Below are 11,785 nucleotides of genomic sequence, written 5' to 3'. Positions count from 1 at the left end.
ATAAATCCCTAGACCTAGTTCCACTGAAGCAGCGTAATCCTATGTGGCCAAGGATGGCTGGACAATCTACCAGTCCTGTAATGACCCCGTATAGGAACAGTGCATCCTGAGAGTTCCTCCTGCACTGAAGGGAACCGCATAACTACCGCATTACTTTGTACCGCATAACTGTTTAGTTTAGGCAAATGTATATTTAGCTTACCACGCCTTTTTATACATATAAAGTTGCAAACAGTAAATTATAGTTAGGTCAAGAATGTTTTTTTATAAACATTACCAATGATTAAAGTGAATTGTAACGGGCATATGGCGCTAATTAGAGACTGCAAATCAAGTGCTCTAGTGTTGTGCCTCTGTTTTACAAGCGCAATCAATTCAGATACTTACACGCACTTTAGTGTGAAAGGTCACGAAATATAAGAGGACATCTGTAGAACTTACATAATTATAAAATGGATGAATTAGTACAAAATATATACACTCAAAAAATGCAATATTGTAATAACTGCAATTCAAATTATACAAAACATATATTGCTCAATATAATTGACGTATAATAAGGTTTAATTTATGGCTGAGCTATAAGAACGGCCAAAAGTCAAGATGGTGTGGACTTAAATTCAAATGGTTTTGCTATTTATATTTTATATAACATTTAAGTAATTTAGAGAAATGTTATTCTTAGGTTATGTATTATCAATAAAACTCGAAGTAAAGGAAGTATAATCTAAAATTTAATAAATTTCAATAATACAGGTTCAATTAGTTCTTCTTAGGTTACTATTACTTGTATTTAATTATTTTACGAAGCAGAAATTTCGCTATTGGCACAGATATGTTGTGTAAATCAGATCGTAAATAAAATACTCACCATAAAGTCATGCTTTTTGAACTTGTTACAGCATATTAAAGTTTCTAAAATTTTCAATATTAATACGAAAGGTAAAAAAAGGAACTAGATAGCATACTCATCTTTGTGTCATATACATAAAACATTTTGCAATCATCGTTATAGCTTTGTGTCGAAGAGAACAAAGAGCGTATACTGTTATTTTCTGCTCAGACATGTTAGGAGTATTAACACATTCTCTAGCAGAGTCAAAAATTATAATCATCCCATCTACGGTATTGCATACACAAAGATATCATTTCTTGTGTGACAGTCTTATGTTTTCGTGTTATATTGTAATTATATATTAGAATGATTTCAAGCACTGCCCCCAATATAGCATTAATAACTTTATCGTAATTCAGTTTTTTAAAAACACTTGCGTTATGTTATTAATGTAATAAAAATAACTAAAACCCTTTAATTTAATACACTTGCGTTAATATTCATATTAATAAATTAAAATACTTTATCTATCTTTGAGAAGCACTTTCGTGTACTAGGTGAATGGTCTATGACAAGTGCATCTAATGTGTAATGTTAATTGTACTACTGCTACTTGACAGGTATTTGTGTTTCAAATTAAATATATTGTGACAGGAAAACACATCAACTATAAGTATTATGCAAGTAATATTATATGTATGTATGTATATATATATATATATATATATATATGCAATATTATAATTTTTAAATAATATTTTCTGATTAAATTAACATTGAAGCTCAGGTTTATTTAATCCTACAGTGATTTCAGACAAAATATATTTTACATTCACGCTCCAAGTGATATAGGGAACATTTTATAGATCTAGTTGTCTTCTGTTAACTCAGGACATACACAACGTGATTAATAAAATCATACTACTGTAGGAGAAATCTGAAATGCTCTTATCTCCACCATTGATGCTATATTCTCGACAAGCTGAGATTGCAAAGTGCGGGATATCCGGCCGTGTGTGTGTGTGTGTGTGTGTGTGTGTGTGCGCGCGCGCTTCCATCGGATTAGAGGGTCCTGTGATTTTTACCGTCCAAGGGCATTGTTAGATTTTTACCGTCCAATTGATCTGAGTGGATTTGTTCATCAGTTTAAATATTCGTGATTTATACATGGCGGTATTATTCTGGCTGTCATTTTTTAACAAATACTTATAATATTACTCTTTGTTATTCAGCTAGCTTTACAGATCTTTTTATTTATTTGTAGGTGTTCTTGGTTTATGGAAGTGCTATTGTTACCATACATAAGATATAAACCACATGGAAATCTTAGCATTTGTCACACCCAATTGAGTAAAATTACTGAATCAAAAGCGAATGGGGTGAATCCCTAGAGTTAAATATTTAAAAAAAGCAAAATGCACACCGTCGTGGTTAGATGTTTTAACGACATAAAATTAAAATTGGTTGATTCACTAGGGAACATTTCTATGTATAAAAACCCTTAGCATAATTATATATAATATATTGGGCACTTAGTATATTTAATAATAAGTTGAATTAAAATAGGAAATACGTGTTAGACATTGAGAGGATTGGGCTTTCACTGACCAAATGCTACCACTATTGCATGCAATCTAAATGTAAATACCATTCATAGTAACCTTGAAAGACAAACATAGCTGAGTTTGGTTGTTCGATATAATAATATTATGTTAAATTTGATAAAATGATTCAATCGTATTGATGAATGTTAAAAGTACATATATAGTACTGTATTATATTCAGTAACACCCATTTATTAATGATAAACCCGATTTTATAAAGCATTATTACAGAGCGCTCGTTTGAGTAAGAAGGATTGGGATATTGCAGAGCTTTCAGATGTACAGAATGCACCCAGGAGAGTACTACTGATTGACTACATTGTCCTTGTCTTGTATAGCTGCAACTCCACTTCTAACTTATGTCCGCAATGTTCTCAGTACTACCTTATATGTGCCATATTGTTCCTGTTTCTATAACATAGAACAGATGCATGCCAATTTATAACAACACGTAAAGTTTCAAAGTGAGTATTAGAAACTGTTAATACTATTGATGTTGTAAAACTTTTCGTGTGTTATTTTGTAACAATCGGTGCGTAGGATCTGATACTTGTAGTCAATATCTATGTATATTAATTTATGAACGTTTTTTACAGAGCAACGTGGCAATACATATTCATCTCATTATTCCTTCCTTGTACAAGATTATCATTTTAGGTACATGAATAACCGCATATTAAAACAAACTACATTTTCCAAGTCGTGGATGTTAAAGTATAGTTTATACAATCCACTTTACATTAGGTATAAAGTTTTCTCATTAGATTATTTCTTTTTCTTGTTTTGTTACATTTGTTATTTATTTTGGAATAATACCAGCACCTTCTCCCTGAAATTTGTTTTTATTTCACCAAAGAACATTGCGTTGCCTATTGAGACAATTATAATTAAATGGCTAGTATGTAATATTATAATTACACTATCAGTTACCTGTGGCTTCGCACGCAATTTCGTAGGGTTTGCATCTAGATGAGCACTTATATTACAAATGAGTGTATTATATTACCAATGCCAATGTAGATTTTGCCTTCTTCTCACAATCAAAAAAATGTGTTAAAAGTTTATATTTATGTATTTCTAATTTATCACAGATCAGAGAAGCCTACTTCTGTCAAAAGTGAAGTAAGATTGATCTTATATAATTTTTGAAATTTCTAATAAACGTTATATAGTAACATTGCATTTTATATCTAATATTTAATATTTGATAAAAATTTACAGTTAAAATTACGTTTAAATTGACACAAAGTGTTTGTTTTTTATAAATTGAAAACTATTAATGATATTTTGGAACATGTAGAACTGGAATTGGTACATTAGTTCAAAAGCACACTCCAGCAAACTTTATTCTATCACAGTTCTCGTCGAATGCTTTAAAGGGAGTCTTCGGAGCCAATTTTTGAACATTATTGATGTTTTAGAAAATTTTTTAAATGATAAGACTACTAACCTAATCGCTTCTATCTAAAACGGAGTGAAAAATAATGTTTATTCCTTAATAATGTACTCACTTACTTTAAATGTAAACAAATTGAAATTAATAAACAATTTTTACACAGAACAGTTGATTACATTAGACATGCTCTTTTACCTTATATGTCCTAACGTTAGAGACCAGGATGGAATAGTTTTGCTAATTTAAAGACCAGTGGAGCTTAGCCCGGAGGGATTTTCGAAATACGAACAGGCCTATATGTAATGCCCAGGGATCGTAAATTTCCCCCAGCACTAAAGTGTATGGTAAAATACGCAGATGCTTCTGCTCTCCAACTGTCATTGGAACATTGTTTTAAAAGCTGTTCTGAAAGGAACCAAGCCGTCCTCCACTGTTTAGTTCAATTCACTCACTATAAATGTAAGCTAATTGAGAATAATAAACAATGTTTACACAGAGCAGTTGATTACATTTCAGGGGCTTATTCAATAAATGTTACACAAATAGGCCAAGCTGGCATTTTTCGCTACTTAAAATACCAGTGGAGCGTATCTCGAAAGAAATTTCGAAATAATTCACAGGGACTATGAGAATGCTCATTTAAACTTTTAGTAGTTTATGCGTGAAAAAAACAAACAAACAAAGACTTTCGCATTTATATTATAATTAGGATTAGGATACAGTGTTTTATCCTTAGTTTAATCGAGATGGTTTACTTTATAGATTTTACAATTGATTTTAAATAGGCAAACTCAGCTGTGGCATCATAAGATAATATTTCATTTAAACCATAAATACTCCTCTACGCACAAAACCTAATATAAGAATAAGTTTCAATTTCGTCCAAAATCCTAATTTCTTACCTATGATATACGTTTATTTTTGTAAAAATATTATACAGCTCCATCATAACACACATTAAGTGATATCACTAACAAGGCTTCGGCTTCATAGTGTGCAAACCACGGGTAACTAATAATTTACAATAAAATTTTATTTGACTTACGGGTTTTTTACGATAAATGTACAAAAGCACATGTAAATTATTTAAGTTATAAACTCATGTAATGAAACTAATAGTACGCAAATCTGGACATATGAATAAAACTGAAAATGGTATTTTATGACGTCTGAGAAAGATAAAATTTCAGTCTTTCTGGGCTAAGAATTTAATCGAGATTGACATGTTAGCTTTAGTAGAACACCATAATTTTTAAATTATCTGTTTACTGGCAACATGTACATTAATCCTTTAACTCTTAAATTGGTAAACATTTAGTGAGACGTGAACGGTAAGGATAATAGACATAGTCAAATGGATGCGTAATAAGTAAGGTTTTAAAAAGATTTTAGGAATATTTAGAAATAAATATATTTTGTATCAATAAAATTAATTTTAATCGTTATTCTCTAAGTGCAGTCTTAATTTTATAAAAGATAAAACTTTTCTTAAAAAAGATAACACTATTTGTAGTAAAGTACGTACATTTAAGTCTTTGATAAGGTAATACCTTCAAAATTAATAAAGCTGAACAAGTTAAATTTACTGTTCGGTCATTCCTGAAACCAGAAAGAAACAAGATTAGAGTAGCAGTGCTGCTGATCCGACAATTTGTCACTAAATTAGAAAGTCTCAGGAGCAGCCAATCAGGCAGCATTGCCTGCGGCTTTCAAAATGGAGTAACCTCCTCTCCTTCCATTTAATGTCAGTTTGTGTTTAGAAAGTTGATACGTTGTGGTATTCGTGAAGTAGATAGAAGTACAGTTCTTTGCATTAAAAGTAAGTAGATTGTTATAAAAACACACCTGTCTATTAGACGAAAAAAGACAGATTGTAATTAGACCATTTAACCATTACAGTTCCTCCAAGAAGAACATATGTACGAAGTATCAAGTCTTTAGAACGTTTAAATCAAGATGTCTCGCACGTTTAAATCAAGCTCCTCAGACCCATCGTTGGTTTTGTTACCCAAACATGAATAACCTTTTTTCTTGAATCAATAAAAGCCTATGTACCGAGCATGAAGTTTCCAGGACAGTTCAAGAATTAATGTGTAGACAGACGGACGATTTTATGATTTTAAGAAGCCTGTTGGGTTCTTAATAATAAAAAAAACGAATTTAACGGAACAAGTTCAAAATTAAATTTTAAATAATCATATCTTTGAAAGTAAAAGATAATTTGGATAACTCGACGGATATTCTTTGCCAAAGGAAAAGGCGTTACGGTGTGTTGATACACTATGCATCGGACGAACTAGAAGTTGAAATATGCTTGCTAGCTCTTTATATATTTACGGGGTAGACTGGACAAGCAAAGTAAAATATGAAAAGGGAACGACTTTCAATATTCAATAAATCTGGAGTTGTTCTGGGTATATTTTATGTATTGCGACAACGTAGTAGAACTATTGATTCACATCAGCCACTCAACGTTTATAATACAAGTTTATGAAAAGAATAGTACAAATTATTGATAGTAGATGCATGCAATTCTTATCAAAATCACCGATGACAATGCAATTTTGCTTTTAATCAGGTCATATAATTCTTAAAAATAATGTCATCTAATCCTTAGTAAAAATTAATAACATACTTAGTTTAGATTTCCTACAGAAAACATTCTACTACTCATTTTGTAGAAGAGCTGGACCTATGTATTAAGTTTTTTGCATGACAAAAATAAAATTATTGAAGTGAAAAGCTTTATATAATTAGGTTTATATCAACAAGTATAGTGTGATAGGATAGGCCGGCTGAGAGGACGGAAAAGTTGGATTGGTTGGAGCTAAACCTGTCACCACGCAAGTGATCGTGTCGTCCGTCACTAAGTCGTCTCCCCTAGCTCACCTGTTTGTGATAATATTAATAATTATATAACTCTCTAATGACTATTGTTTGCCAAGATGAAACATTTAGTTTTGTTTGTCACTTTTCTTTCCTTTTTGATCAGTGTATATTCCTCAGGTGGAGGCGATGGCTCAAAGAAAGGCCCGAAAGTAACTATAAAGGTATGGTTTGACATCGCCATTGGAGATTCTCCAGCAGAAAGAGTTGAAATTGGACTCTTTGGAAAAACAGTTCCTAAAAGAGCAACAAACTTTGTAGAGTTAGCAAAGAAGACTGCTCCGGAAGGCTACAAACAGAGCAAGTTCCACCGGTTTATCAAGGATATCACCAAGGGTGACGGAACTGGAGGTGCCAGTATTTACGGAGAGAAGTTTGCTGATGAGAACTTCAAGCTGAAGCACTATGGAGCTGGATGGCTGTCAATGGCTAACGCCGGCAAAGATACCAACGGTTCCCAATTCTTCACCTAGTAAAGGAGTTTGTATTTAATTCAAATAAGTCAGAAAATATAAAATAAAGAAACAATGCCAAAATTAATCAAGTTGTATCTCAATCGAAGGGTAGGCATAGGTTAGAGCCAAACTTTCAACTATCGAGTTCGGAAAACTTAGACTGTGACGAAAAAGTTATCCAGGTTGAAGAAAAGGATACTTATGCTAAAAAAGCGGTGAGAGGTCAAGATTCTGACAGTGACGGCTGGAACCGTGTCGAAAAAAAGGGAAGCCAATCAGAAATAGACCTAACTTCAAACCAATATCAATAGTTATTGGTTCCAATGTTAAAAATAGTGGGTTAAAAATTGCTGTGAGGACAAAACACGTATTTTTATCTAGGTGTTCTTCGGATACTACTACAAATGAAATTGAAAACTATATAAAGCAGAACGGTGTTGGTGATATCAGGTGTGAGAAACTTCAAACTAGGTATTCGGACTACTCCAGTTTTAATGTGAATGTTGCTGAAAACCACCTTGATACTGTTCTAAACGCTGATTTCTGGCCCAAGGGTGCTTTTGTCAAGGAATATATACAGCCACGTCAAGCTAGGGCTGGGCCGGGTACTGATGGTGGGCAGTTTGTAAGGTCCCAAACTTTTTAGGGACAAACCAAGTTGGTCAAAGTCGCCCGAAATAAACCTCGATACTGGCATTAGTAGTAGGTCCTGCATGGAAACTGTTAGGTTATGTACAGTTAATGTGCAAAGTTTTAGGGGTAAAACAACTGAGCTTGAAGTGCTTTGTGATAGGAATGAACTTGATATCTTGTGTGTAGTTGAACATTGGATGACTAGGGATGAACTGTTGTATTATTCCAGTCTTTCTGATTTGGACTTGTCTGCTTACTTCTGTCGCCAAACTCCTAGGGGTGGTGCAGCGGTATATGTTAGAAATTCTCTTAAATGTACGCCACTGGACCTTGAACGGTACAGTGAGGTGCAGCAAGCCCAATTTGCTGATACTATTGTAAATGAATTCTCGCTCGTGGTTTTAGCCATGTATCGTTCACCCCTTGGACAGGTTGCAAGATTCCTCTACTTGCTTGAGTTGTGTCTTGGATTTTTGGTCACACTGGGCCTCTCAATAGTTATTGGGTGTGACCACAACATTAATTTATGTCCTAACTCGGATGATGCTCAAGACTTTTAAAATATACTACGTAGTTTTAATTTTTATAGTAGTGTTTCTGAGCCTACACGAGGTGCTGCCTCCCTGGACTCATTTTTAACTAATATTGATAAGTGGAACTATGATGTATTGATAAGTGAATCTCAGATCGCTGACCATAAACATGTTTTTTTCACCCTCAAGCATTGGAGGCCACAGGTCATAGATTTAGCAGGCGGTCCGTTGATTAAGACTGTAACCATTAGATCTTTCAATGATACAAATTTCCAGTGGTTTGTGGAATCTATCGCAGTCCAGGTCAGTTCCTGGCATGAACTTGCTCTATGCTTTCCTGCAGAAGCTACATTTACTAGTTTTTTTCTTAACTTTAAGAAGACATTTGATACTTGTTTTCCTGTGAAGCTGAAAAAACGTAGTCCTACGGGAGGCAAAAATGGAAAAAGGCATTTGGCCCGATCTGCAAACTGGTACACATCGGATTTAGCTGACCTACGTAGTCTCATTGGCATAGTGTGTGATATGTCTAAGAGTAGGTCCAATCTGAAACCTTGGGTGCAACATCTGAGGAGAGAATACCGTGCTAAGGTTATGGAAGCCAAACAGGCTGCCGTGGGAAACTTTATTGCACAGTCTCAAAATCCATGCAAGGCAGCCTGGGAGTATATAAATAGGAGTAAGCACCAAGTGTCTGCCCCTGATACCAATTTTGCCACAGCAGAAGTCTTCAATGCATATTTTCTTAACTCTGCCAAGGATCTTGTTAACTCGAGTAATTTGTCTCTGGTAACTCTTCCTAGTGGGAATGGGGACGCCTATCTAACTTCGGTCCCTGTGGTACCTTTTAATTTTGCGTGGAAGCTAGTTACCGTGGAGGAAGTAATAAAAGTAGTGCATGGTTTTAAGAGTTCCAAGAGTAAAGACATCTATGACATGTCTGTGGATGTGTTAAGAAGGGTTATTTATAGTATAGCTCCTGCTCTAACAGACTTAATAAATTTGTGTCTGTCCGAAGGGGTCTTCCCTGAGGTTTTGAAGGCATCGAGGACTGTCCCCGTCTACAAGAAGGGTCCACAAAACGAGGTATCGAGCTTCATACCTATATCTCTAGTACCTATGTTTGCCAAGGTCATTGAATCTGTCATACCGGAGCAGCTGTGCAATTATTTTGAGTCATATCACCTCTTGGTACCAGCACAGTTTGGCTTCAGAAGGCATAGATCTACTGTCGAAGCTGTGGACTCACTTCTTCAGGCCATTCTTAATTCTTTTGAAGCAAAAAAGTTCTACTGCTGTATTGTTATGCGACCTTTCACGTGCCTTCGATTGCGTGTCGCACAAGATCTTATTGAAGAAACTGGAAAGGTACGGTGTACGGGGTTGCGCCCTGAAAATCTTGAAATCTTACTTACATCAAAGGAAGCAGTCTGTAACCTGGGATGGTACAACCTCAAACCCCTTGGTTGTTGAGCATGGAGTGCCTCAGGGCTCAATTCTGGGGCCATTTTTGTTTATCATTTTCATTAATGATATTTATTACAATGTAGCGGGTAATATTCTGCTGTATGCCGATGACTCAACCTTGTTTGGAACTCATAAGGACTCTACAACCGCAGAAACACTTGTTAAGAACCTTTTTACAAATGCTTCATATTGGTTCAGTTATAACAGTTTGTGCCTAAACCAGGACAAGACTCAGGCGATTACTTTTAGCTTGTGCAACAATGGTGTTAATGTGGATGGAGTGAAGTTGCTTGGCTCTAATCTTGATTCGAGGCTTGTCTGGAATAAGCATGTTGATGCCTTGTGTAGTAAGCTAAGTAGGGTAATTTTTTTTGCTTCGAAAGCTTAAAGCAGAAATGCCCTTTGAGTTTGTTAAGTTAGCTTACTTTGCCTTTTTCCACTCCCACATTATATATGGTACCAGGCTTTGGGGGCACTCTGCCAGTGTAATTAGAGTTCTTCGGTTACAGAAAAAAGCCCTTAGGATACTAAGTGGGGCACAGTTGCTTGAACACTGTAGACCACTGTTTTCTCAACACCAAATTATGACAGTGTACAATGTATATATATATATATATATATATACCAATGTCTTTTAGCAATTAAGCATAAAGAAGATGACTACATCACTAATGCAGATGTACATAGGTATGAAACCAGGAAATGCCTTGATGTCCATGTAAATAGATCTAGGTTACACAAGATCTCGAATTGCTTCCCTATTATAGCCACTTAAATGTTCAACTCCATACCCCTTACAGTTAGACAGCTCCCGGTACAGAAGTTTGGGCCTGTCCTAAAATCCTGGTTGTCAGCTATCCCTTTCTACAGCCTAACTGAATATTTTGAGTCTGACCATTCCATTCTGCTTGGCTATTTAAATTAATTTGTTTTTAATTTCTGCTATTCTGTTTTGTGTTATTATCTGTATATTGCATGACCCAATACTCTTTAGATTGATATATGTACTTGAATTAATGAGACCTGATTAAATAACGGTTCTTAGTCAAATCATAATGTAGGACCGTCTGTTTTGTATTCTTAGATGTAGTCTTTCACAAAATGTATGCCTAATTTTAGTTTTAATATTCACATTTACGCCGAGTTATATTTATATTTGTATTATTGCAGGGCCTGTTATGTAGTAATTAATCAATTAGTGCATGGATACTAATGCACACTGTTTGTTACCATTAGTCTAAACTTTATTTTCTTACATGTAGTAATTTTTTTAAATGTGGTTTTGTGTTTAATTTTAATACCTGCATAAATGCTTAGTTTTATTTATATTTTTAGTACATGACCTGATGGACATTTATTGGTGCATGGACTCTAATTATTGCACGAAACTAAGTTTTGTACTTAAATGTTGTTTTCACTAGACGTAGCCTATTACAATTTGTAGATCGCCTGAATAAATCATTTGAATCATCACTACCAAGAAAACCTCCTGGTTGAACAACTGAACCGTCGTTTTTGGAAAAGTCCTCTCCGGAATGAAAACCATCTGCAAGATTGAGAACTCTGAGACTGACAGCCGAGACAAGCTTAAGAAGGAAGTTGTCATCGTAGATGCTGGAGTAGAGGAGGTTGCCGAGACTTTCGCTGTGGAGAAGGCTCATGCTGAAGATTAATGATACATTGCATTTACTGCGTTCCGTTTTCCGAACAACATTCGTCATGAAAAAGTATTTAAAACCTATTTCTGACTGCCTTACAGAACCTACTGTTAAATCATAAACATGTAAAAAACACTATTTATGAAAGTTATGATAAATGAAATGAAATGAAATATTCCTTTATTTGAGGCGAAATTATTGCCTCATGGCCCTTTCTTACATTTAACCTCATATAGAAGCTAGAACAAATATTTTTTTTTTATTATTATAATAAAACTAAATATTTTGTTGTAAACATTTTCAATATGAATAACAAAA

The 11,785-nt window shown here is 34.4% G+C and overlaps 1 pseudogene; it reads left to right on the top strand.

Moving 5' to 3' along the window:
• The first annotated feature begins 6,780 nt into the window (after positions 1-6,780).
• Positions 6,781-11,482, top strand: LOC124358699 (annotated as a pseudogene).
• Positions 11,483-11,785: the final 303 nt, after the last annotated feature.

This window comes from Homalodisca vitripennis, chromosome 3 (genome assembly GCF_021130785.1).
Source record: "Homalodisca vitripennis isolate AUS2020 chromosome 3, UT_GWSS_2.1, whole genome shotgun sequence".
Lineage (NCBI taxonomy): Eukaryota > Metazoa > Arthropoda > Insecta > Hemiptera > Cicadellidae > Homalodisca > Homalodisca vitripennis.
Note: the sequence above shows the minus strand (reverse complement) of the source record. Positions and strands in the feature narration are given on the sequence as shown.